The 24,517-nt window shown below is 42.0% G+C and overlaps 1 protein-coding gene and 1 long non-coding RNA gene across 8 annotated transcripts in view; one reads left to right on the top strand and one right to left on the bottom strand.

Moving 5' to 3' along the window:
• The window catches only part of LOC144282523 (uncharacterized), a 96,009-nt gene extending 75,630 nt beyond the window's left edge, over positions 1 to 20,379 (bottom strand). For both annotated transcript variants that reach the window (XR_013350992.1, XR_013350991.1), the window contains exon 1: positions 20,245 to 20,379. This is a non-coding gene — a long non-coding RNA (uncharacterized LOC144282523). The remainder of the gene's footprint in view (positions 1 to 20,244) is intronic.
• The window catches only part of NR3C2 (nuclear receptor subfamily 3 group C member 2), a 329,732-nt gene continuing 325,439 nt past the window's right edge, over positions 20,225 to 24,517 (top strand). Inside the window, exon 1 of one of the 6 annotated variants that reach the window (XM_077846296.1) lies at positions 20,225 to 20,408. The gene's annotated coding sequence lies outside the window, so the exon portion shown is untranslated. Of the gene's footprint in view, positions 20,409 to 21,790; positions 21,813 to 21,920; positions 22,065 to 22,370; positions 22,752 to 24,517 lie in introns of those variants that run through there. The other 5 variants (XM_077846294.1, XM_077846293.1, XM_077846290.1 and 2 more) reach the window with 5 other exon arrangements.

Raw genomic sequence — 24,517 nt, 5'->3', positions numbered from 1 at the left:
ATGGGATGCCACCTCACACCAGTCAGAATTGCTAAAATTAACAAGTCAGGAAATGACAGATATTGGTGAGGATGCAGAAAAAGGGGAACTCTTTTACACTGTTGATGGGAATACAAGCTGGTGCAGCCACCTGGAAAAAGTATAGAGGTTCCTCAAGAAGTTAAAAATAGATCTACTCTATGACCCAGCAATTGCACTACTAGAGATTTACCCCCAAAATGCAAATGTAGTGATCTGAAGGGCCACCTGCACTCCAGTGTTTATAGCAGCAATGTCCACTAAACCAAACTATGGAAAGAGCCCAAATGTCCATTGACAGATGAATGGATAAAGAAGAAATGGTATACACACACACACACACACACACACACACACACACACAATGGAATACTACTCAGCTATCAAAAAGAATGAAATCTTGCCATTTGCAATGGCATGTATGGAACTAAAGGACATTATCCTAATCAAAATAAGTCAATCAGAGAAAGACAAGTATCATATGATCTCACTCATATGTGGGATTTGAGAAACAAAACAGAGGATCATAGAGTAAGAAGAAAAAAATAAAACATGATGAAATCAGAGAAGGAAACAAATCATAAGAGACTCTTAATCATAGGAAACAAATTGAGGATTGCTGGAGGGGAGAAGTTGCGGGAGAGGGTAACTGGGGGATGGGCATTAAGGAGGGAACATGATGCAATGAGCACTGGGTATTATATAAGACTGATGAATTATTGCCTCTACCTCTGAAACCAATAATACATTATATATTAAATAATTGAATTTAAATAAAATTTTTTTTAAAAGAATGACAGATGCCCTTAGTGAAGGAGCTGCATAGCACCGTTTGAAAGGCTGAGAAATCTGACAACAGAAGTACAGTATAAGAGTCAAGAGAGTTATGTGAAGGTTTTATACTCATAGTGGAAAAGTAAAAAGATTGGTCTTTCCTACTACTGGGAGTCATAAAGGTTGGCAGACCAATAATTATTAATTAATTAATTCATTCATTCATCAAACAAATATTCATTGAGTAACCACTATTTTCCAGGCAATGTTCTGGTACCGGGGAAAGAATAGAAAAACAAGTAAAGCTCCTGATTTTTGTGATTCCACTTAGGGGAGGGACTTCTTAAATACTCAAAGGTAGTGAGCACTGACTGTATAAAAAATATAAATCATTCTTTCAGTCCTCAAGGTGCTTATAAGAAGATTAACCATCCAAATCACTAGAGCAATAATCAGTGCTATGTTGCATGGTCCAAACTACAAATGCAATTAAAGTTCTGAGCAGAAAGATATTTAGAGATTGGTTGAGAGACATAATAGGTTTCCTGGCGAAACTGTGTTTTGTGCTGGAATTTGAGGATAGATAGGATTTGATAGGCAGAGCGAAACTGGGAGTGCTTTAGATGAAGACAATTGCATAAAAAAGACACTGAGATGAAACTCTTTGTGCCATGTGAGTAGACAGAGAGGAACTCAGCCTTCCTAGAAAAGGGATTCACGCTGGGTAAGAAGAGGTGGGTTTGGATAAATCAGATGAGGCTAGATAGCAAAGGAGTTTGACCACCAGTAGTGGAGTATAACATGGCTGCAGAGGCCAATTACAGACTATCCTCCGACCCTTTCCTCCTTCTCTTCCTCCTCTTTTTTCCATACAGCAGAGAACTGATGTGATAAAAGCAAAATTATAAGATTTATTCGCCCACATTGATATGCAGGAAGCATTGGAAAGTGAAGAGATAAAATATGGAAAAATAATATTTATATTATTAATATTAATAATATTAATAATATTCCACAAAATGTGGAAACTGTTATCTTGAGCTTGACACAGTATGAGAGGCTCTGAAACAGAAGACAGGATGGTCCCTATATCATGAAACTTACAATCAACTTGGGAAGGCAAGGCTAATGTGTCTATCACTAAACTAATAAACACTTATAACTCAGTTGTTTGCCCTAGATGTAACCTCTTGCCCTTTACCTCTCAACCCCCAAATCCACACCTGATTACATTTCAAAAAATTTTTCATGCTTTCTGCAAATGCTCAGGGCTCATATCTTTCGGGGTCACTGTGTCTATAGCACCTGAATTCATGTGTATTGCTTCTGTTATCCCCCTTGATAGCCTTCACCCGAAACTCTATCCCTTCACCAATTTCCATAAAATATGCATGCTCTCCAAGCATTTGAGTTTATTTTAATTTCATGAGCAATTGAGGATCGTGGGAAATGATCTTATTGGGTTATGTACAACTTTCTCCTGCTTCACTGTTTTACTTTCCCCTCCCTCTTAGTCTCCCCCTCTGCTCCTCATTTCTCCTTTTCTGAATTGCTTGCAAGAGCCTCATATTCTTATCTCTGTTTCTAAGGTAGACCAGTGTAGTGCTCCCTGAATCTTCACCCCAAACTCACATGTCCAAAGAAATTAAAGTGCCAACAAACAAAAGGGGAGAAACCATTTCTTAAAGGTAGTTAAGTTTGTAATAAACCAAAACATTCTCTTACACACAAAACACGTAGAACAATCTAAGTCAGAAAAATAAATGTGTTTCAGACAGCATGGTAAAAACTAGGGAAATAAGGGGTACCATAGTTCAGAGAAGGAAAAGATTAATCAAGAAGGGTTTTAATGGAGGAAATAGATCTTGAATTGGACCTTGAAGAAAGGCTAGAATTAGTATTGCAGAGAGAGGAGGCAAGAGGTCATTCAAGGTAAGGAAATAACTAAGAAAACCACAGAGGAAAGAATGAGCCTGGCATCTGTGAGACGGCAGCTCTCAACTGAGAATTTAGAAGCAAGATAAGGCTGACTGGGTGCTGGAAATGTTGGATTGTCAGACTCAAGGGCTTGGACTTAATCCAATAAAAATCAAAAGAAGCTCTAACAGACATGCTTTGAAAGGCAAGGGATAAGTGAAGCTCTGGAGTGGGGGTTGGGAGTAGGTCCTCAAAAATAAGAACCAGGGGTACAAATGCCACCAGAATTCTCTCTTTGTTTCTGATTTCTGCTTCTTTCTGTAGGTTGGCTTCCATTTTTTCTCCTGAAAATCAGTTTTCTCTACCCAGGGAGTATAGTGATTCAGCAGATTCCTGGCTTACCATCCATGGAGAAAAGACTCTTACCTCTTGCTCCAGCTCCAAAAACCCAAGAGAAGGATTCTATTTGGCTTGGCTTAAATCAAGTGCCTAAGCCGAGAATGAGCATTGCAGTCTGGAAGGTAAAGGTTGTGGAAGAAGAGGGTAGTTTCTAATGGACCACATAATACAGCATGGCCAGATTTGAGAGAGGGAAAAAATAGGGAGTAAAGAAGAGGGATGACATATAGATGTCATCATCATGAAATAGTTGTGAGTGAGGAAGCAAATGCAGCTTGTGTCTGTGATTGGACCTACTGCCAATATTTACAAAAGGAAAATAAATTTATTTTTCAGCAAGCATTTACTGATAACCTACTATTCTTAGGCCAATATTTTGTGTCCTTCTAAGGCATCTTAAATTCTTTTGGGGAAAAATAGGAAAAAAAGTAATAAAATCAACCGCTTAACAGCTGTTCTGAACCAATTATTATGTTAAGACATAGTTCCTGTTTTCAAGGAGCTCTTAGTCTAAAAGTAAATATATCATGGATGCAAATAATTTTTACAGTGGATAGAAAATGATAAAGACCACTAAAAAGAATGGATAAATTCTGAGTTCAGAGTTTATCCTACATAAGAAATAGTATTATTGAGCCAATGTTTTTAATTAGAATAGATCAAATTGAGACCCGAAGATATGGCAATGAAAGGCTCTATGGAGAGGAATGGCTTGAGACCAGAATGGCATGGAAGTAATAAAGAGTAAAATATTGAGTAAATTGTTTATATCTGACAGGATGGACCTGATCCTAAAAGGGGGGTGGGCCACCAAAAGTGGAGCCCTTCCAAATCTGTACTCAATGCAAAGTAGCTTTGGAAAGGTGACAGAAAGAATTTTGTATATAGCAAAATGTATGGAACTTTGTGACAGGGTAGTAGAGAAGCAGCTGAGAAGGAGAAGAGGAAGAGACAGATTTTGAGGATGATAGAATCAGGGAATATGCAGTATCCTAGACAGATTTATGTACCTAATAAAGACCATCCTCACAATAAGAAATCCCCTCCCATTTCAGGAGGCCCCAGATTCCTAACCCACTGAGAGACATGTAGATGAGTCTCTTTGTCTTCCACATTAATGCTTGCCAGAGTTGGTGGTGCCTCTTTGTGGCCTATGGTACCTACATGTTGTAAAACCTCAGAGTGCCACTAATTAATGGCACCACTGGGAAGTCCTTGCCCCCTAAGATCCAGAAAACAGTGGTTCAAACCCACAATCCAGTCCTTGTGGAAATCCAAAGATTTTTGCATAATTCATGTTGTGAATGTTTACTTCTCTTTTAAGGTGCCATTTCCTCCGAATTAAGTGACCTTTCCTCATTGGCTATCCCCATTCCATGACAGCCCAGCTAGGGAACTCATTCCCTTTCTTGGTGGCCACAAACTAGCTGCTCTCACGTAATGTTGTTGACAATAGACTTTTTGAGGATTTGGAGAAATGGAAGGGGGTTCACATAGCAAAAAAATAGCTTCGAATGGGATTTTTGATATATCTGTCTTTTAAAAGCCTCCCACCATCCTATGACTAAGGATTTTTCAGAAGCCACTTCCCCTCTTATTGTGCTCAGCCTTGCACTATCTAGAAAGTTCCTTCTCTCCCACTCCCTATTTCAATTTTACTTCTTCCATTCAGAATTTACCAAGATTTTCAAACCCTTTCTACTGTATTATACAGAGCAGAGTTTCTCAATCAAGGGTGATTTGATCCCTTGGTGTGATTTGGCAATGTCTGGAGACATTTTTGGTTTTCACAACTTGAGGGCATGTTTACTATAGGCACCTAGTGTGATGAGGCTGGAGATGCTGTTAAGCACCTACATTCACAGGACAGCCTGCCACAACAAAGAACTAGTCAATCCAAAATGTCAGTAGAGCCAAGGTTGAGAGAATGTGGCATAGAGTCTGTTCTCTCCAGTCTCCATACTCTCAGACTCCATGTCTTTCGATCCTATGTCGTCCATAACCCATCAGGTGGTTCACTCCACTAAACTGAAGGGGCCTGTTATGGCACACAAGAGCAACAGAGACCCTGAAATGTCCTCTAACACAAGCTGTCCTTCTTAGAGAAACGTGTGGTTTTGAATATAATCTTTTCTTAATATGTAGAGAATAAAGTTCTTATCCATACTCAACTCGACTTACTCTGCCAGAAAGAGAAAGAGAGAAAGAGAGGAATGTAAATAGTGTGGGTGATTCTGTTCCACGTTCCACTAGAGCATATGCCCTGAGGAGCGCAGGATGGGAGATGCGAATCTGATGTTCCTTCGGTTGGTCTCAGTTCCTGAATTGCTCTCATAGAATGAGCATCTTACCATGCTGAGTGTGATTCAAGTGTTTTAAGATACGTGATTTTGTGTGTGTGTGTGTGGTGTGGGTTTTTTTTTTAATTTTTTTAAAATTTTTTGTAGAACATGGCCCCTAAATGCAAGCCAACTACTTCATCAGGTGTTTAGCTGAGAAAAACAGCAATCTGTTCCAATGCTGGAGGAAAAACTGGCTGAGTTGGATGCTATATCAGCCTCAAACATGCACAAAAATGGCCATGTAAATGATGCTTTAAGGGATTTTTTTCCCAAAGGGTAATTTTTACTTGATATGATTTTTCACCTTGCTTACTGACTTAAGAACCAAACTCTACATAAAATGCAATTCCACATTTGAGGAGAGGTGATGGGAAGTTGGAGGTCTTGGGTGAGAGCTCGGGGGCGAGATTAGAGTTTGGGATGGTGAAAAAAGAGAAAAGAAAAGAAGAGATGGTGAATGAATGAAGATCAGAAAGGCAAAGAAGATGGAGAGAGCACATAGCTACTCTATCAATTTTCAGGCACATCTATTTGATAATTGAAAGGAAGTTTACAGATGTTATAAAAGAGAAGCTTTGCCACAGAGAGCTTAGTTTGTTGCAATATTGATCTTTTAAAGACATTACTGTGCAATGTAGGATCACGGTCTGTAAACTAATGTAATGCCTATTGAATTGTTAACTCTCTTTTCTTGTATGCTTAATGTACAATTTTGTCATATTTGTCATGCAATTTAATAAGTTATGTGTTAGCTTGCTTTTTAATTTAAAAAGCCAGCAAGTAGATGTCATAAATTCTAAAGTTTGTTTAAATAATAAACAAGTAACAAGGCAGCTCTTGCAGGTGTGCCTTTGAAGTCTGTATTTATATTAGGTGTGCAAATGGCTTTTGGGGTGTGTAAACAGTGAAGTTGAAAAATAGGTGGTCACTACTTATCTCTGTCTTTGCTGGTGCACATTCTGCCAATGGGCCATCCTTGGCAATTTGAAATGGAGGCTATTCTTCTGATTGTTAAGATGAGATGGGGAAAAGGAAAATTAACTCATAAATATTGCATGGGTCAAAAATTTTATGTGAGGTTTGGAAAGATAAACTCTATAGCAATCATTTCAGAAATTCCCATTTTAATTAAATACAATATTTTCAAAATTGTGCTATGATGCATGGCATAGGCTTTCTAAGTTGGGAACTTCCTGAATAATGCCCTAAATAAAGGGAAAATTGTTCTCTACTAAGTACTATTTTCAACACATAAAATTTTGTAATGATTTTCTTCTATTTTGGCATAAATTAAAGATATGGATACTATCTCCAGACCAAATTATTACCTTTTATTGTCAAGATTTTAGTCCAGTGCTGCTATAAAGTACAATTTATGAAAAACAGTTTAGAGGAGAGAATTACAGAAATTAAATACTCAATTGGAAATACTGGAATACTGGAAAGGGTATAGGAATGGAAGATTATTACCTAATAGGTTTTAGTTGACTTACCAAATAACACCATTAGAAAAGAAGTATTATTTGGATTCCAGAGAAAGAACACATTAAAGTCAAAGTTATAAATGTTTGAGACAAAATTCAAATCTGGTTCTAGGGGTTCTGCAATCTGTATCCTTTTCTCTACAATATTCTGCTACCTAAACTCCATAATGAATTCAGTAATACTGAATAGAGGAAACATCCTAGTATAAATACATTCAAGCCTCACTATAAAACTCACAATAGATTTATATACTGTCCTATTTAAATTAATCAGGGCAATGCACCCGGATTTCATGGAATGCATACAATAAAGATTTGTCATTCTCATCACAGTCCAATGCAATTCAGGCAACTCTCCTTGGTAGCTTTCCTCCAAGTGGTGACCCAGAGATCCAATCTCCTTCTATACTATGATACTGCCATCCTAAACTTCAGCCCTTTCAGGCATTCACAGTAAGGGAAGAGAGAGGTCAGACAATCACTGTAGGGATCTTACCACCAGTGGAGCACATCACTTCTACCAATCTATCAGTCATATGGACCCAGGCTAAATGCAAGAGATGCTGAGATATGTAGCCTTTCTGTGTGCTCAGAAGAAAAGAAAGAGAGAGAGAGGGAATAAGAGATCAAATCTGGAGAGCCCTTAGCATTATCTCTTTTATACTATTTAAGGAGATTTACTTCTTCATATAGCAAAAAGACCCTATGAATATTATGTAAAGGTCGAGATCCAGTTTATGCCATGGAACACGAGGTTACGCAGAAGGAGTGAAACTGTGCCAGAAGAATTGCCTGTTTCGTGACAGGAGGCTTGAGATATCAGAAGAAAGTCTACCTGTTATGGTAATAGGAGGAATGTTAGTTGGAGTAAGCCAGGCAGACAGCCCTGAATATCAAATGACCCAGGTAAGGAAAATACAAAAAAAGGGAGAAGTGATCCAAGAAGAATAGATGTCAAGTGCATAGAGAGCAGGAAAGAATATGGGTAGAGAAATGGGTAGGAGCAAATGGTTTAGGATTAACGGTATAAAAAATATCATAGTTAGTGTTTATTGTATGTAAGTCAGTTTACAGGTTGTTAATCCCCATAACAACCTTATGAGGTAAGTTGTAGTATCTCATTTTATAGATGATGAAACTAAGGCCCAGAACCATACAGCTACTAAGAGGCAAAGGATATAAACCCAAGCTAAATCTGGCTCAAGTCTATGCTTTAACCTTTATACTTTATTGCCACGTTAAAAGACAAACCCTGCTGGATTTCCTCTTTTAAGTGATACTTAGTTTATGACATAGAGGCAGCTTTTCAAAAGAAAATGTAAAAGGCTGGATGTCAAAGTTCCAATGTACTTTCTCACCCACTGATTCATCAGACTATATTGGGCCTTTCTTCCTGATCTCATTTCCTCTTTGCAAAGTAATTATTTAAAAGGCTAAACAAACTGATAGATACCTTATCCATCACCCTGCTTACAGACCCCTGCCTTTGCCATTTCAGATCAGAGGAAATGCTACTTCTAAATTTCTCTGGAGTAGGAAGTTCACAACTTCCTTTGTAATCTGTCTCAACATTCATACTCTGCAAATAGAGTAAATATATGGCATCTGGAATGCATGGGAAATCTGGAATTCTTCATAAAAATTCCAGGAAGGCCAGTATTCTGAATAGCATATAAGTCAAAACTAGCAAAATATATGCTTTCCACAGACCCTCTACACTGCTGTCTCAAAGATGGATTGATCAATCAACCCGAGTGTTGTCTCTTTTTTTTCTGCATTCTATCTATCCTATGTGCAGTGTTTTGCAGATTGGAGGAGAAGAAATTACTACTTTTTTCTTAAGAATCTTCTTCCTTGGCCCATTGGGGTCTGATCATCTCTCAAGGAAATTTTGAATAGACCCTGAAAGTAGTGGTAATGTTGCTAATATTTAATGACCTATATGGTGGTACTGGTCAATCAGGCATGCATATCAGCCAATCAGCAGGGCCACAGGCTGTAAGCAAGAAGTCCAGTTGTCCTAGTACTAACCAACTGGACATCAGGCTGCTCTTAACCTTGTCCTGTGGTGGTTCTGACAGACATGCTAAAGAAAATTGTAATCTCCTGCATATTCCTGCAGTGGTAACATGCACACTGAGGGTCATACTAGCTGTCTCTGTGTCAGGTACAGGTTAAAATCTGAGCTTTTTTGGCTTTCTATGGGATAGTATTACTTGTATTTCAAACTCTGCTGATTTATCTCAAATAGCTGATATTCTTGTTATATTCAATGATTTCATTTGAGATTGGTTTGTATTGGATATGCTTCTTCTCATTAAAAAAAATCATTAATCAAATCTGGCTTGTTCTGTAAACTTTCCATGTGGCTTAGTGAAAAATTAGCTCATCTTCGCTAGAATATTTAGTTAACAATGTTTCCACTACCCAAGTATATTGTAAAAGATGGCTCCTTTGATTATGAAAGTATAAATCCTGATCCCAGCATCTACATCCTGGCCCCTGACCTCACCCACCCTTCTACCCATCATTACTTATACCCTCAGTTATAACTTTAGATTTCTGTGTCACAGTTTGTCTGTCTCATTTTTTCTCTGCTCAGGGGAGTTGATCATCATGTGATAAAGGCCATTGATTGTCCCCTGTACTTAATTCTCTCCTTCTTCCTTTTAGCAGTAGAATTACAGCGTTGGTAGGGCACATGGCCAATAAACCTCATGAAAATTGCTCTGGCTAATGGGATGTAAGCAGAAGTGATAAGTACAAATTACTTGGGCAAAACTTTTTTTTTTTAATTTTTATTTATTTATGATAGTCACAGAGAGAGAGAGAGAGAGACAGAGGCAGAGACACAGGCAGAGGGAGGAGCAGGCTCCATGCTCCGGGAGCCCGATGTGGGTCTCCAGGATCGCGCCCTGGGCCAAAGACAGACGCTAAACCGCTGTGCCATCCAGGGATCCCAAACTTTTGTTTTTTAATAGAGAACTGTGGATATGATGCTGGTGACACAGTTCACCATACAGATGAGAACAACACTGTATGGAATGGGGCTGTTGGGGAGAAAAATATTTTCTTTATCTTTCAAATGTCTCCTGGATAGTCTAAGAGTTAAATTGACATGAGACAGATAAACAGGAGAAAAATCAAACAAAACCTCAATAAAAGATATACCTCCTATTTATATGGGAAAGACCTATGAAAACTAAATCTCCAAAATGGCCAAAGCCATCACTGTAAATAGCTCCAGCTAAAGACAAAAGATGTTGGGGGTGGAGAGTTAATTAAGGGAGGTACCAGGAAAAGCATAGTAGAGAAGGGTAATGTTGTTACCTGGACTTAAGTCCATGCCTTCTCTATCGATAACAGTTTTTAGAGATTTTAGAGTGATCTTGGTATAGCCAAGAAAACACTTTTACAAATGGAGATTTCCCTTATGCATGTAAATATCTCCTATAAAAGGATAACTTCTATTTGGTTTTCAGAGCTTCTTTATATCCACAGTTTCTTAAAAATAACCAGCTTAAAATAATCAATATGCTAAAAAGGCATATTTTGGGGTAGTAAAATTTGCTACCCTACAGGGGTTCCTGAAGACCTCATGTAGCAAATCTACCTATCTACTCTGAACAAAGCCCATTTTACTTGCCTTTATGTGAGATAGAATTAAACTTCTTTCCTATTTGAGCCACCCTTTTATCTTTGTATAGGAACTTCATCTGTACCTAACTAATAAATCAGAATATGAAAGAACTGCCTGAAGATTATTTCTAACCTAAAGGGCAAAATATTGCCAAACAAAATGAGCTGAAAGTGGTTAAACTTACTGACTTCCTAAGCCCTTTGCTGTGGTCTGAATGTTTGTGCCTCTCCAAAATGTATATGTTGAAACCCTAATCCCTAAGGTGTTGGTATAGGAAGTGGACCTTTGGGAAGTGATTAGGTTATATGGGCTGAGAACCTCATGAATGGGATTAGTTCCCTTATAAAAGAGGTGTTCTGACATATTCCAGCATGTGAAGATAAAACAAGAAGGCTGTGACCGAAAAGAATGTCCACACTTGACCATTTTAGCATCCTGATCTTGGATTTTTCAGCCTCCAGAACTGTGAGATATAAATTTCTGCTGTTTTTATTTTTATTTTTTTTTCTGCTGTTTTTAAATTACACAGTCTGTGATATTTTGTTATAGAAGCCCAAACAAACTAAGATACTTACCTGTCCAATTTGAACACTTTTCTCTAGGATTAGAGTCAAAATATTTAGCAAATCATACAACATAGGCCAATGAATCAGAATAGTTCTAGTAAGGACTTAAATCAACATGCAATGGTGTATAGGAGTCCTGTATTTCATTAAGAAAAAGGTGATTGGAATTAATTGGGTAAGAAAATGATGATTAGAAAGTGACCCAATAAGCAGTACCATTGAAATGAACTGAATTTTAATTGCTCTGTTGCAAGAATCGGTAGTCTCCTAGGTGGGCAGTTCTCATTGCCTTGAAGTCATCTTCATTCCTGAGGGTCTCAGAGAGAATAGTTTGACTTTTAAATCCCTCCCCTCAACTGAAACCATGAGCTGGGATTATCCACCAGTCCCACTTTGAGTGTTATTTGCATATATTAAGAACTAATTCCCTCTTAAACTCTTGGGCAGAGAGTGCAATACCCAGGGTTTGTAACAGTTGGAGTGAAACCCCCTGGTGATGAAAGTCTATCCCATATACTTTTTGGCTCTCTCCCTCTCCAACAGTAACCCCATCAGGAAATAGTAATATATCACTCCCATGCAGGTTTTTATACTTCTGCAGCAAATATGACAAAATGTTCCCACCTCATAATATAAAGGTGGTGACTACTTTGGAGCCTGTGATTACTTTTTTGGTATGCTTGAAACATTTTATGAAACATTTATAAACTTGTGAAATATGTTATGCTTTATAATATTATAATTAAATATTAATATAGCAACATTAAAAAGAAGCAGTCAAAACTCTAAGTGATTTTTATAGTAGCAAAAAATAAAATGAACTCAGTGGTTTACCTAATTTCTTATGAATAGTTTTATATGATGTCACTATCTACTTGGTTACGGAAATCTAATCACTTTAATTTTTTCATGTATATCTTGCTTTTAAAAACTGCTAAGAACATTGGGTTTTCTTTCTGAATTGTTTCCACAACTTATGAATGACATAATGCTTCAGTTGGAATCTACTGCTAACTATAACAAGTCTCCTCAAAGTACATATTCTGCTCTCCCCTTTTTATCTGGCTCAATCCAGGTCAAGTTTGATTTAAATAACACTAGGAATGTAGCATTATTTTATTTCTTTTGGCTTTACTTGATTGTTCTTTAGCTTCATCTCCAGGAATTTCATCTATCTTGACTGAATTTTATTTTTTAACTTCTTAAGGAAGGAAAATCCCACGATGGTAAGATCATTTCTTAACAAAGTCATGAAGTTACTATAGGTGTAAACAGTAGGCCTGAGTTCCAGAGGAAAAAATTAGAAATTTGTTCTTATGATAATTCGTTAAAAACTAGGAATGACCACTATGGATTTGTCAAAATCTCATTACAGCCAATAGATCTATGTTCCTTTCTGATAGGATGAAAGCTGAAAAAGAAATCAATTAAAATCTTACTCAAGAGTAATGGACCTATCTTTATGATACACTCAAGACAGATAAAGTGATCTAGACTTAACTACAGTAAACTGTGTGCCAGGATAATTAAAGGAATTGGGTTATCAATTCTTACCTCCCCCAAATAAACCAAAGTTAGTGCCTTAAGATAATACAACAATAAACTAATAGATATTTTAAGAGATGGAAAATGATAAAAATACTTCCCAAATACTAATCGAGAGGAGGAATCCAGGTCTAAAAAATCAACATAAAGTCCAAGGGATGTGTATTGAAAGAGAAGGTCCTCAACAGCAACTAGCCAGTCTTATTATTTCAATAATTATGTGATTATGAAGGCCACCTCCTACCCTTACTCCTTTTTATCACTATCTAACACTTCCTTTCTTCTTTCCCCTACTTCCTGTTTCTCATCCCCACCCCAGCAGCAGCTGCCCACAATAACTTAAGTTCCTCAAAATGAGCAGCCTGGGGCCATTTGTTTCATCCACTGTATCTAGGGCAGTGATTCTCAAAGAGTAATTTCCAGATCATCATCAGCAACAGCAACCTGGAAACTTATTAGAAATGCAAATTATTAGGCTCCAACCCATACCTACTAAATGAGAAACTCTAGGGGTGGGGCCTAGTAATCTCTTTTAACGTGCTTTCCAGGTAATTCTGATGCACGCTAAATTTGAGAATCTCAGTTTTAGGAAAGAGAATTCTTAGAAGCATGAAATGCTTGAGGACCTCAGGTAAATCAGTGATTCTCAATGGATCTTGAAAATTCTTTGAATTGGAAGCAAGATCTTTAATCCTCCAAAGAATCACTTTTGATTTTCTCTAATAAACCTCCAGAGGTAGATATTTAGCATTTTTGAGAGCACTTACTAGATCCAAGTACTGTAATGTTAAGTACATATCCTGTTATGGTATCAATAATCTCATTTTACAAGTAAGGAAACCTAAATTTAGAAAGATTAAGTAATTTGCACTGAGTTATAAGGTTAGTAGGTGTTGAAGCCAGAATTCTAAGCCATGTAAGCTGGCTCTACTCTACAGTACAGCTTGATTTGCTGGTTCTATGAAAAGGGGTAGTGAAATATAGCTCTAGGCTAAAAATTTTTGCTTGGTTTTTTCATTTAAGAAGATTGAACCTTGGCTCTCTCTTATACCTTGGGTTTTTTAATTATCGGCAAAAGTTAGTGTTTGTTTAAATTTCTCAGTGAGTTCACTCACTATGATTAATATTCTTGATTTAGGTACTGGGTCCATAGTTTGTTAATGTACTAGTAGTTGTATTTTAGTATTGTAATCTCACAGTGCCATGGAAATAACTTATAGTGAATATAAAGATATGTACATATGATATTGCATTTTATTTCTGGGAAGTTTTTACTGAATTATAACAATAATATATATATTTTCACAAATAAAGATAATCTAAAAACTAATTATATTTCAAACAAAATTTCAGTTCATGTGATACACAAATTGGAAATAAAAGGAGTAATTTATAAATGAATGGGGCAGTAGTATATATTGAAGTGCTGTAGTTAAAATAATAATTTTCTTGGAATTTTTTCTTTTTTGAGATATACAATTATTATACACAATTATAATATATGCTTTTGTATTATATTAAACAACAGATTAAAAGTCAAATTTATAAATGTATTAGAAAAGTCTCAAGACTTTAGGTGCTCATTTGGTCCTTACACAAGAAAGCAATCTCTACTGTCATTGTACAGAGGCACTGTAAGTCTACTTAACTTCTACTTAGAGGACATGGTTCTACTACATTCATGGGAGAGGCCATTAAAAAGCTTTTTTTTTTTTTTTTAAAGTAATGAACTAGTTTAAATAGAAACATGTCTACTTGTTTTGATAAAATATTAAGGTCTAGCTATAATTAGCACTAAGCACTTCAAAATAGATTATTGTTTAAATATTAATAATTGATATGGCATATACTTTCCACAGAGAAAGTGTTTATATGTGTTTCATTTTTATACATGGACATTTAATGTCCAAAATTCATGTATCAAGAATACGATATAATGCTCCGTGAGAAACTGTCAACACCAAAAGATTTGCATCTGGCAGGAGTTGGTGCTGGGAAAGAGGAAAGGATATCTAATCACAGTTTTTACTAAAGATGCATAGATCTGTTGAAAGAAAGTCCTACCAAGCAGTTAAAAATGCTTCATATTGAAAGAGTTGATAGATAAGTGCTCCGAAAAGGTTAGAAAAAAAATGCAATATAATAAAAATATCATTTGACATAAGAATGCACTAATTCCCTCACTGTGGTAACTAGATTGAAGTGGGAAATACTCAGCTGCCTTTGTTGGGACAAACTCAAAACTTGGATTAGATCCTCCAAATGAGTAGATGACCTCTGAATAAGATGATTCAGTAGGCTGCTTTAATAATATACCATTACTCCTACTTGCCTTGGAACAGAAATTACTCAATTTTGGGAGACTATGGGTGAAAGGCACATTTGACACTTGCAGACATTTAGTTTTCATTTGCTTTGTAATGCATTACCCATAGCAAATTTACCTCCATCTTCAGGAATAAAGATGACATCCACCATGAAGCTTCTTACATTTTTCTGTCTGCTATTTCCAGTGTCATGTATCTGACATATGATAACCTCCCATTATAAACTGTAATGTTAGGGAAGAGATTTTATTCATTTTGGGTGCCCATATGGCTATTCTTGACCTACTTGCAAATATATGACAGGATACACTGAACATTCTCTTATTCTGACGTTTCTATTTCTGACATTGAACACACCTTTTAAGAATAAAATTATCTTTATCATGTGTACCTAGGCATCAGAAAATTAAAATTTAAAAATCTACTTGGCCTCATTTTATGTGGATACCTTATTGCCTGCCCTCGAGGTATTATCAACATTTTATATTACAAAAAATATTTTTATTGTGATTTTCATAGTTAAACATTGAAATCCTGAAGCATTTTGTTTCTTTGCAATCATCTTTGTTGGAATAAAAAAAATAGTGTTGATCAAAATGTTGTCTTAGTTGTTACTGACAGCTGTTAAAATGCTGCTAAAAATATAATGCCAACTACTGAAAAGCTAACTGCTCCTGTGAAGTCCTAATGAGAAATTCTAAATGAGTTTTTCATCAAGTTCAACAGAGACTCATGTTTCTCACACCTGACCCACTGGATTGTTTCACTTTTCTGTGGTTGTTATAGCACATAATATCAAAGAAACAGCCCCAATGCATAGTCCTAATGTGCAAACAAACCATGAATTTATTTATGCAAGATTAGCACAGTTATTTAAAGGTGATGAATTTCCTGTACTAAACCAAGAAAAAGAGAAGACAAGAAATTGAAAATATCTTTATTTTTATTAAAATATACTGCTCTAAGTTCCTCTCCCCCTTTTCAACTACTGTACATTATTTCTAAATTTAGAACTTCAGTGTAGGCACAGTGAAATCTGATTTGCTTCTAATAATATGGCATACTAATTGTGATGCATGTGCTGTTGGGTGCTCTGTCGTCTCAAAATCTGGCCATAGAAATGTATTAGGTTTATGTACTTTTATTTAAAATGACTACAAATGAAATTAAGGTAGATAGATGAATAAATACTTGGGAAAACAAATATAGAAATGAGTGAATAACCAAGGCTAATAAAAATATTCCAAGTAGTCTAGAAAATTGAGTTTGGTCTATTTTGGATATTACAAAAACCCTGATATGTTTTGTATTTATCTTCTGGTCCACAATTTCTTATTTGCTTGCAATGTTTATAAACTGTAACATGTGTGTTTTGCAATAAACAAAGAAAAAGTTCTATCTTATATTATTCCCCTATTTATCTTCTCTCCCCAATATCCCCCCCCCCCCATTCTGTCTTTCTCAACTCTTTCCAACAGCTGGTAAGAGACGGGTGTGTGTGTGTGTGTGTGTGTGTGTGTGTGTGTGTGAAGAAAGCCTAGCTTTTTAGAAAGAAAAAAAAAAAAAAAAACCCGCCAGCATGGCTAGGCTTTATTAATGAAGTTAACTATGACCAAACGCTTAGCCTTTAACTTTTAAAAATTATTGAATACAATTAAATTATATGATACCTAATGGTTTTCACTTTCTTGTTAGTAAGTAAAGATATAAAGGAGAGGTATTTAATACGTTTCAAAATAAATTTGAAAAGATTCTTTGGGGGGTGGGTAATGATTTCATGGTTTAAACAACTCCATGCTCTTTTTTTCTTCCCTCAGTCAGCTGTTTGAAGAAATGGGATTAGCATCAGGGAACTAAGGGGTTGCTCTGCTAAAGCTAAAATAAAGAGCAAAGGAGAATTTTTTCCAACACAAAGTTAGATGATATTAGGCTTTGTATCTGAAGTTATATAATAGAGGATGTGATGTCACACATGTAAATTGCAAACGCTGAGTCTTGCATTTTATGGTGGCAAACCTCAGAGAGTTTGACATTAATGGGATGAGGGAGGGTGGTGTCTTAAGACACAGCGACTGTGGACTGAGGGTGATCTATTGTCAAAAGGGAGATAACTATTGTTGCTGCTTCAGGATTTAAAACTCTTTGGCAGCTGTAAATTGTCTCTATTTGGAGATAAAGTTAAATTCCTTTTCTGTTCTTTTCCTTTCTTAATTTTTATTTAAAAAAACACATTTCATCCTTTTGCAGAGAGAAAAATATGCTTATCCAAAAGGCTGAAAAGAACAATCTTTGTTGAGACAGCTTAAAAAACAAGCAAGTAATGACATTTCTAGGCATACACTTTTTTAAGGTGATAGGGCTCCTTATTAACAAGCATTGGCACAAAGAATATTCCAAACAGAAAACCCTGCACCCCCATCTTTGATGGAGTGTCTCAGAGATACCACTTGTGGGGTGATTCCAACCAAAATAAATGTCTCCTTCTTTTCAGATGAGGGACCCACAGATCTTATCCTGGAGCTGTTCTCCCTTCATGGCACAGGACCACCTCTTGTCTTATGGACAGCACAACAAAATAAAGCGAAGAGGGAAACTTAATTGTTCAAATGTTTGGCAAATTAATTTAAATACCCAGATATCTCCCAAAGATTTGCCTATTAATAATTGCTAGACCCCCTAACATCCCTCCCAAAGAACAAGAGAAGCTGCTATATATATGGGCATATGCCCCCCACTCCTAGCTATTTTGGTGTGAAAAAATTTCAAAAGAATATTTACATATGCTTAAAACTCAATCTTAGTTGTATAATACCAAATGGTTTTTAAGGCAGGGAAGATACAAATTTGAGAATGGGCAAGAAAAGGCACGTAAAAATCTAAATTTCCAAGATGTTGCACTTATAATAACCTACTTTATGCCATAGTCTGATCCCTTGACAAGTTGTCTGTAATGGAAATTATTGATTAGAATCATGGTAGGGTATCTAAGTAAAGAATGTTTACGGTAAATCATTTTTTAAAGTGGGAAGGAATAATCAATACCTAATTTGCAAATTTTGTAAACAGAATTTACATTATATAGGTTACCTTAAATAAGAGTTTTCTCTAATAAGAGTTTTCTCTAGCATTTCATTATGAAAAATTTCAAGCATACAAAAAAGTTAGAAGTTTACAGCAGACACCTGTATACCCACCACTAGATTCCACCATTAATGTACTTCAATATATACATGCTTCACCATATATCCACCCGTCCCTCTGTACACCTTAGCAAGGCACCAATGTCAATCCATCTTACTCTTTTATGCATTTCAAGATTCAGTTTTTGCAGTAGACACTTGTAATTAATTGTCGATACGTTCATTTGAAAATGTATTATTATTTCCTTGCTTTCGCTTAAAACCTAATACTTTAAGAACTCTACATCCCCTACAAAGAAGGGAACTGAGGCAAAAGGTCGTTTTCCTAGAGGCCAAAATGCCCCCTTCAGCCATCTGAGAACTGAGCAGTGCCAATACTGTACATGTAGGTGATGGACGCAAAGGGGAGCTCGGTATTGGGACAGTGGGAATGCGGTGGAAGAAAGGCAGCGATTGTTTTAACAGGGCAGCTCCGTGTTGAACACGGTTTTGTGTGGGAAGAGATTAGCAACTTTCACAGCTATTTGGGAACAAAATGGGAAAGAATCCTGCAAAGGGCGGGGTGCTGGTGGTGGTTTAGGGTGGTGGTCAACAGATCCTGTAGGAAAAGAAGTGCTAAGCCGGCAAAGGGGTGTGTGTGTGTGTGTGTGTGTGTGTGTGTGTGTGTATGGGGGGGGTCAGTTCGCGGGGTTTTTTAAACTCTATATCATAAAGGACAACAGGCACGGAAGCCTGTGAGTGATGGTGACATTTACGATGCGCCCCCATTCCCCCCCCCAAAAAAAAAAATTTCCACCAAGGCTAAGTGTAACGGTGCAGTGAAGAGTCGGGCTGAACGTACATCTCACACACGCGAGTGCACGTGAACACGCGCGCGCACACACAGGCACACACATCCCCTGATAAGGGTGATCTGCGTGGCAGAGAGTGACGGACGTGGGACTCCGGGGAGGCTCCGGAGCCCGCAGGCGGCCGACGGCTCCGCAGGGCAGCGGCAGCGGGAGAGCCCCGGGCTCGCGGGTCCCGGCTGGGTCCTCTGCCCCCCGCCGTGCGCCCGCCCCCCCTTTCACTTTCGCGTCTGCGTAGGTGCTGCCCCGGCGGGCGCGGGGGCGCGGGGCGCGGGGGCGCGCGGGGCGGCGCGGGGCGGCGCGGGGGCGCGCGGAGGGGGAGGGGGAGAGGGAGAGGGAGACGGAGGGGAGGGGGAGGGGGAGGGGGCCCGGCGCGGCGCCCCTGCCTCGGCTCGCCCCGCGCAGGCACCGCCCGCCGCTCGTCGGCCGCTGTCACAGGCACAGCCCGGGGGCCGGTCGCGGCCGCCGCTCTCAGCGACCTGCCCCCGCGCCCCCGCGCGCAGACCCCGGTCCTTCCTCGGCGTCCCCCCCACGGTGGGGGTGGGGGTGGGGCGACGGCGCCGCGAGCTCGGGAGAGGGCAGAGCAGCGGCCTCCCGGGTGGGCGGCGGGCGAGCAGGAAAAGAAACTTTTCACTCCCGCCCCCCGCGCGGTCCCCAGCCCGCGCCGCCCCCCGCGGGTGGGAAGTGCACCTGAGGCCGGGGCGCGGGCTCGGGCCCAGACTTTGGGGGACGCGCGAAGTGGCGGCGGGAGGGTTCCGCGCGTCTTCCCGGGGCCTCCGGCTGCCGGGGGCCGGGGCGAGAGGGCGCGCAGCCACGGGCGCCCCCGCCCCACTGCCCACCAGCCGGGGCCCGGCCGCCCTGCAGCCTCCTCCCGCGGCGGAGGGTGTGACCCGGGGAGGGGGCCGCGGCGCCGCGGGCTCCCCCTGCGGCCGCCCCCTCGCCAACGCACAGGCACACACGCTCCGCCGCCTGAGCTGTCACCGGCCACCCCAGGCCCGGAGAGGGGGCGCGGAGAGCCGCGCCGCGGGGCTCGGGCGCGGAACCAGCCGCCGCGCTTCCCGGCCTCCAGGGCGGCCGCCGGCACCGCCCGGGAGACCCGCAGCCCCGGGAGAGGGGCCCGCTCGGGGCCGGGCCGCCGCTGCTGGGGGCGGGCGGGCGCTCGCGTCCCCTTCTGCGCGATTTGGCGCCGCCGCCTCGCCGCCCCCTGCGGGGTAACAACACTACTGGTCCGCTGCTCTACCCACCGTCAGTAGCGCGACCGCCGGGATTCTCGTCCTCTCCATCCTTGCGCCGATCTGCTCGCTATACTGGACTTGCCGGCGGCGGCGGCGGCGGGAGTCTCGCCGCCCTCACCCCCGCCCCACCCCCCCGCCCCGCGCCCCAGCTTCCCCACCATGTCCTAGAAAAGGTGAGTGCGGCGACAGTCACTTCGCGCTGACAGCGGCGGGAGGGGGCCCGGGGAGCGCAGAGGCGGCCCGGGGGAGGGCAGGGGCCGCGTAGAGGGCGCGGGTGGGCGAGCCGAGGTGGGCTGCGGGCAGCAGACCAGGTGCCCGCCGGGCCGCCGCGGGGCAGGGGTGCCGGGCGGCAGGCGAGCGGTCGCGGCGGCTGTCCCTGCAAAATCTAACCTAGATTCTGTAAGCAGCTGCGATCCAGGGCAAGACCGGCCCTCCGAAAAGGAGGTAAAAACTTAGTAAAAGAGACACGTCCGTTCCTTTAATAATAAATTTGCCGGCGCAGGCTGAGCCGCCGCCCCCCTCGCCTGCCCCGGCGCTAGGTCCGGGACTCCCCTCGCTCCCGCCCGCCGCCCGCGCTCGGCCCGGGTGCGATCGATGCCAGACTGCTCGCCTGGCCCGGAGAGCGCGCGTGACGGCGGGCCCCGCGGGAAAGTTGGGACACTTGGCGGGGACTCCCGGCTGCGGGGTCCCGGGGGCCGCTGCGCACAGGGGACTGCTGAGCACCGGCGTCGCCCCGCCGCCAGGGAGTTCCCTACCTGGAGCGGCGGAGAGTTCGAGTCTTCCAGGGTTCGGGGTCTGGAATCCCGAAGCTTGATTACAGTAAAGAGAGGACGGGGGGGGGAGCGGGGGGGCTTTGGGCACAGACGGAGTGACCCCCTCCCCCTGGCCCTCCGACTTTGGCGGGGGCGAGGCAGGGGTGAGGCGGGAGGCCGGCTGCACAGCTGCCACCACCGGGCTGCGGGTCGCCGAGGGCCGGGGGCCCGGATTTAGGTGTGTACGTCACTGGTGCTGACTCTGGGCCAGCCGGGAGCCTAAAACGGAGCCTCAGACGCGGAGCCTCAAAGTCTTTAGAAATCAAAGTTAAGAAGCCCTTCCTTTTGCCTAGTAGCTACAGCGTTTGGGTGGGCGAGAGGAAAGTCGAGGTGGGGGCGGCTGCAGGGAAACACATTTATTGCAGGCACTCGATCTTCAGAAAACACTTTGGTTCCTTTTCCCCCCTGTGTGTTTCTCCCAATTGTGTGCAAACCCCCCCCCCCCCAATTATAAAGAAGTGAATATCCTCGATGGCTTTCAAATTGAGCTAGTGGAAAAATCCAGTACTAAACTAATAAATGAACCGACAAAATCATAAAGAAGGAGAGCAGTAGCTCTTGACCCTGGCACTTTTTTTTTCTTTTTTCTTTCTTCTTCTTCTTTTTTTTTTTTGGTGGGGGTGGGAATGAGGCTGCGTTTAAAGGGCTTTGGCTGCGCTGAAATCACCCGCTTTTCCTGCACGGTTAAAACAAGGAAATTCAAATCGAGTGGGAACGTGATCCTCTTGCTCGCGGGCAGCGACGCTGCGGCCGCTCTGCCGAGAGGTAACTCGCAGGACCGAGGGAAGGGGCGGGGAGAGGAGCCCCGGGGGTCGGGGAGAGCCCACTCGGAGCCCTCCCCTGCGCGCGGACGCCGTGGGCGGTGCCTGGGCCAGGGCTGCCGCTCACCTGGCGCTGCAGGTGGACAGCATGAGGGAACGACACCTTGGCTGGATCTCGGAAAAACCGACTTCTTCCGCGTCACCACACTTTTCACGTCTTTCCAGTTAGCCCGAGGTCAGCCAGGAGGAGAGTCAGGTGGGAGCGAGCAAGTTTGGAGCAGTCGAGCGAGAGGGGCGGGGGGCGGCGCGTGGAGGGTGCCCGGCGCTCGGCGTCGCAGCTGCTGCCCGGCACCCCAGGCGCCCGCCGTGGCTGCGGCTTTAAGGGAGCTGCCGAGTCTAGGCTGTGTCGCAGCAACTTTGTATCAGTCATGTCGCCCTCCCGGTGACTGACAGCCGGGGTTGTCCAATGAGAAGCCCGCCTGGCCTGTGCAGCGTGGAGCCTTGCTTCCCTCCGGGCCAATAGGAAGGGCTCAGGGGGGCGGGATAGCAACCTGAACTTTATCTGGACATGTGACCACCCCGGCCCTGGAGCTGGCCCACTCCCCCTCCGGGCTTTCGCCCGCCCTCTCTCCCTCTCTCCCTTCCCACTTCGCCCGCCCTGGCCCTGGCCCTGGCCCTGGCCCTGCCCCCGCCTCTCCGCCCCTCCGCGCCCGGGGTGTCATTGGACTGGGGAGACGCGAGCCAACTTCAGGCTGCTCGGAGGAAGCCCGTGCAGTCACCTGGGTGCAGGAGCGTTGCAGCCTCGGGCTCTCTCGCTGCAGGGAGAGCGGCACTCGCTGGCCTGGATGTGGTTGGATTTAGGGGGGCTCCGCAGCAGGGGTGTCGTGGCGTTGGCGAGCGCTGCAACAGGTAGACGCCGAGAGACGGACCCCGGCCGAGGCAGGTGTGTAGGGGTGCGCCGCGGGGCGCCGCTCGCCGGACTCGGCTGGCGGCCGCGGCGCGGGAGCGTGCACTTTGCAGGGAGAAGTGGCTGCGTAATCCGGAGGCACAGTCAGTATGGTGCTGTGTGCTTGTTGTTTTGTTTTGGTTTTCCACTTTTTACCCCCTTTGGCCGCCAGAGGACTATTTTGGGAAAGTTTGGCCACTTTGGATAAATGCCCTCTAACGAGCAGCTTTCAACCGCCTTTGGCAGTGGGAGGTCTACCACCCTTCCCTTTCCCCAAGGATGAGTTTCGGATCGTCTCTTCCTTATACGATTTTTAAGGGGCGTTTGAATAATATTTGTTTCCTCTATCAATTGCGGAAGCACCCAAATCTTAGCTAGAGGTGTAGCGGATAAGGGCAGTTGAAGGAGATACAGATCCTGATGTAGCCTGTCTGAAGGGGGCTCTGGAAATTCGTGCATTTCCCGTTCCCTAGTATTTATAAAAACTCTTGAGAGAGGCTAATGCTTTCTGTGGCATCAGTTGTAATTCCAAAGGCAGGGGAGAAAGGATGAAGCTTCTTTTGGTGTCATCAGTACCCTACGATTGAACTTAAGTGCATGGTTTTTCCCTACTAAATTTTAAAAGACCAGGCTTAAATCAAAATGATTTATGGCACCATCAGTTTTGACTATTTATTATGACCTAGAAGTCAGCAAAACTTTTGTTTGATACCAGACAAGTTTTTGGGAGCGCTGAATTCCTAATGCACTTAAATTGCTTTTTAACATTTGTATCACCATTTCTCTAGGTGCTGTTATTGATGATATTTACATAATAATGATAACAGCATGCCCATCTGTGAAGTTCTGTGAAGTTTTAATTGTATGTTTGGGTTCAAGGCACACTATCATTGAAATGCCTGAGGATAGAAGTTACAAAAAAAGATAAAGGGGAGCTTTTTCCTTTAAGAGGGACATAGTTTGGCTTGGGGATTTTGGAAAGATCAGGTGGCTCAGTGAATTAGGTGAGTGAATAGAAATCAGGTGTGCTCAGTTCTAACTGGTTCTCCCGCTCTCTTAGGTGACCTTGGGCAGGTTTCTATCATTTACCCCATGTATAAAAGAAGAGGACATAATAATAGTTCCGTAGTGAGGATGACAGAAAAATAGTTACGTACGGCAAACTTTGACGGCCGTGCAACTAGTGAAAATTGTGAAATTCTTAAGGTTCTGTCTTTAAGATGCCATATTAAAGTGAAATAACTATAGAAAATGGTATGTTTTAAATGAGACTGTGGTGGGGGGGGGCTTAAAAGTGAAAGTGTTTTCAGACAAAATGTCATTTCACAAGAATCTTTGTTAATATTCCTAAAAAAAAAAAAAAAAAAGCAAACCTATTTCCTTATGGAAGAGCGCAGTTTAACACTGACTATAAAACCTAAAATTTTAAAGTCAGGTTTTTCCTTTGCAAAAAGTTTTTAAGAGCATATGAATAGCTCTTCCTTACTTTTGGAAATTTCCTTTATGTTTTGGGGGAGGCCATTTGCATGAAAATTAAAGGGTCATAATGGTTTTTGTCCCTGTCCCTAGAGAGCCTCTGTTAACATTTCTGCTGTAAGGGAGACAAATCTGATTTTATATAAGCTGGATATGTATACCGGTGTCTGCTTCATCTTATACTTTAGTAACAACTTTTCCTTTACTATGGGGGTGTTAAGTTCTATGAGGAGTATATTCATCAACTAATATTTTCAGTATTTATTAGTAAGTTCAGGCTAACTGAA

The sequence above is a fragment of the Canis aureus genome, chromosome 13 (assembly GCF_053574225.1).
Source record: "Canis aureus isolate CA01 chromosome 13, VMU_Caureus_v.1.0, whole genome shotgun sequence".
Lineage (NCBI taxonomy): Eukaryota > Metazoa > Chordata > Mammalia > Carnivora > Canidae > Canis > Canis aureus.
The sequence above is the reverse complement of the archived record's forward strand: the minus strand, read 5'-3'. Positions and strand labels throughout refer to the sequence as shown.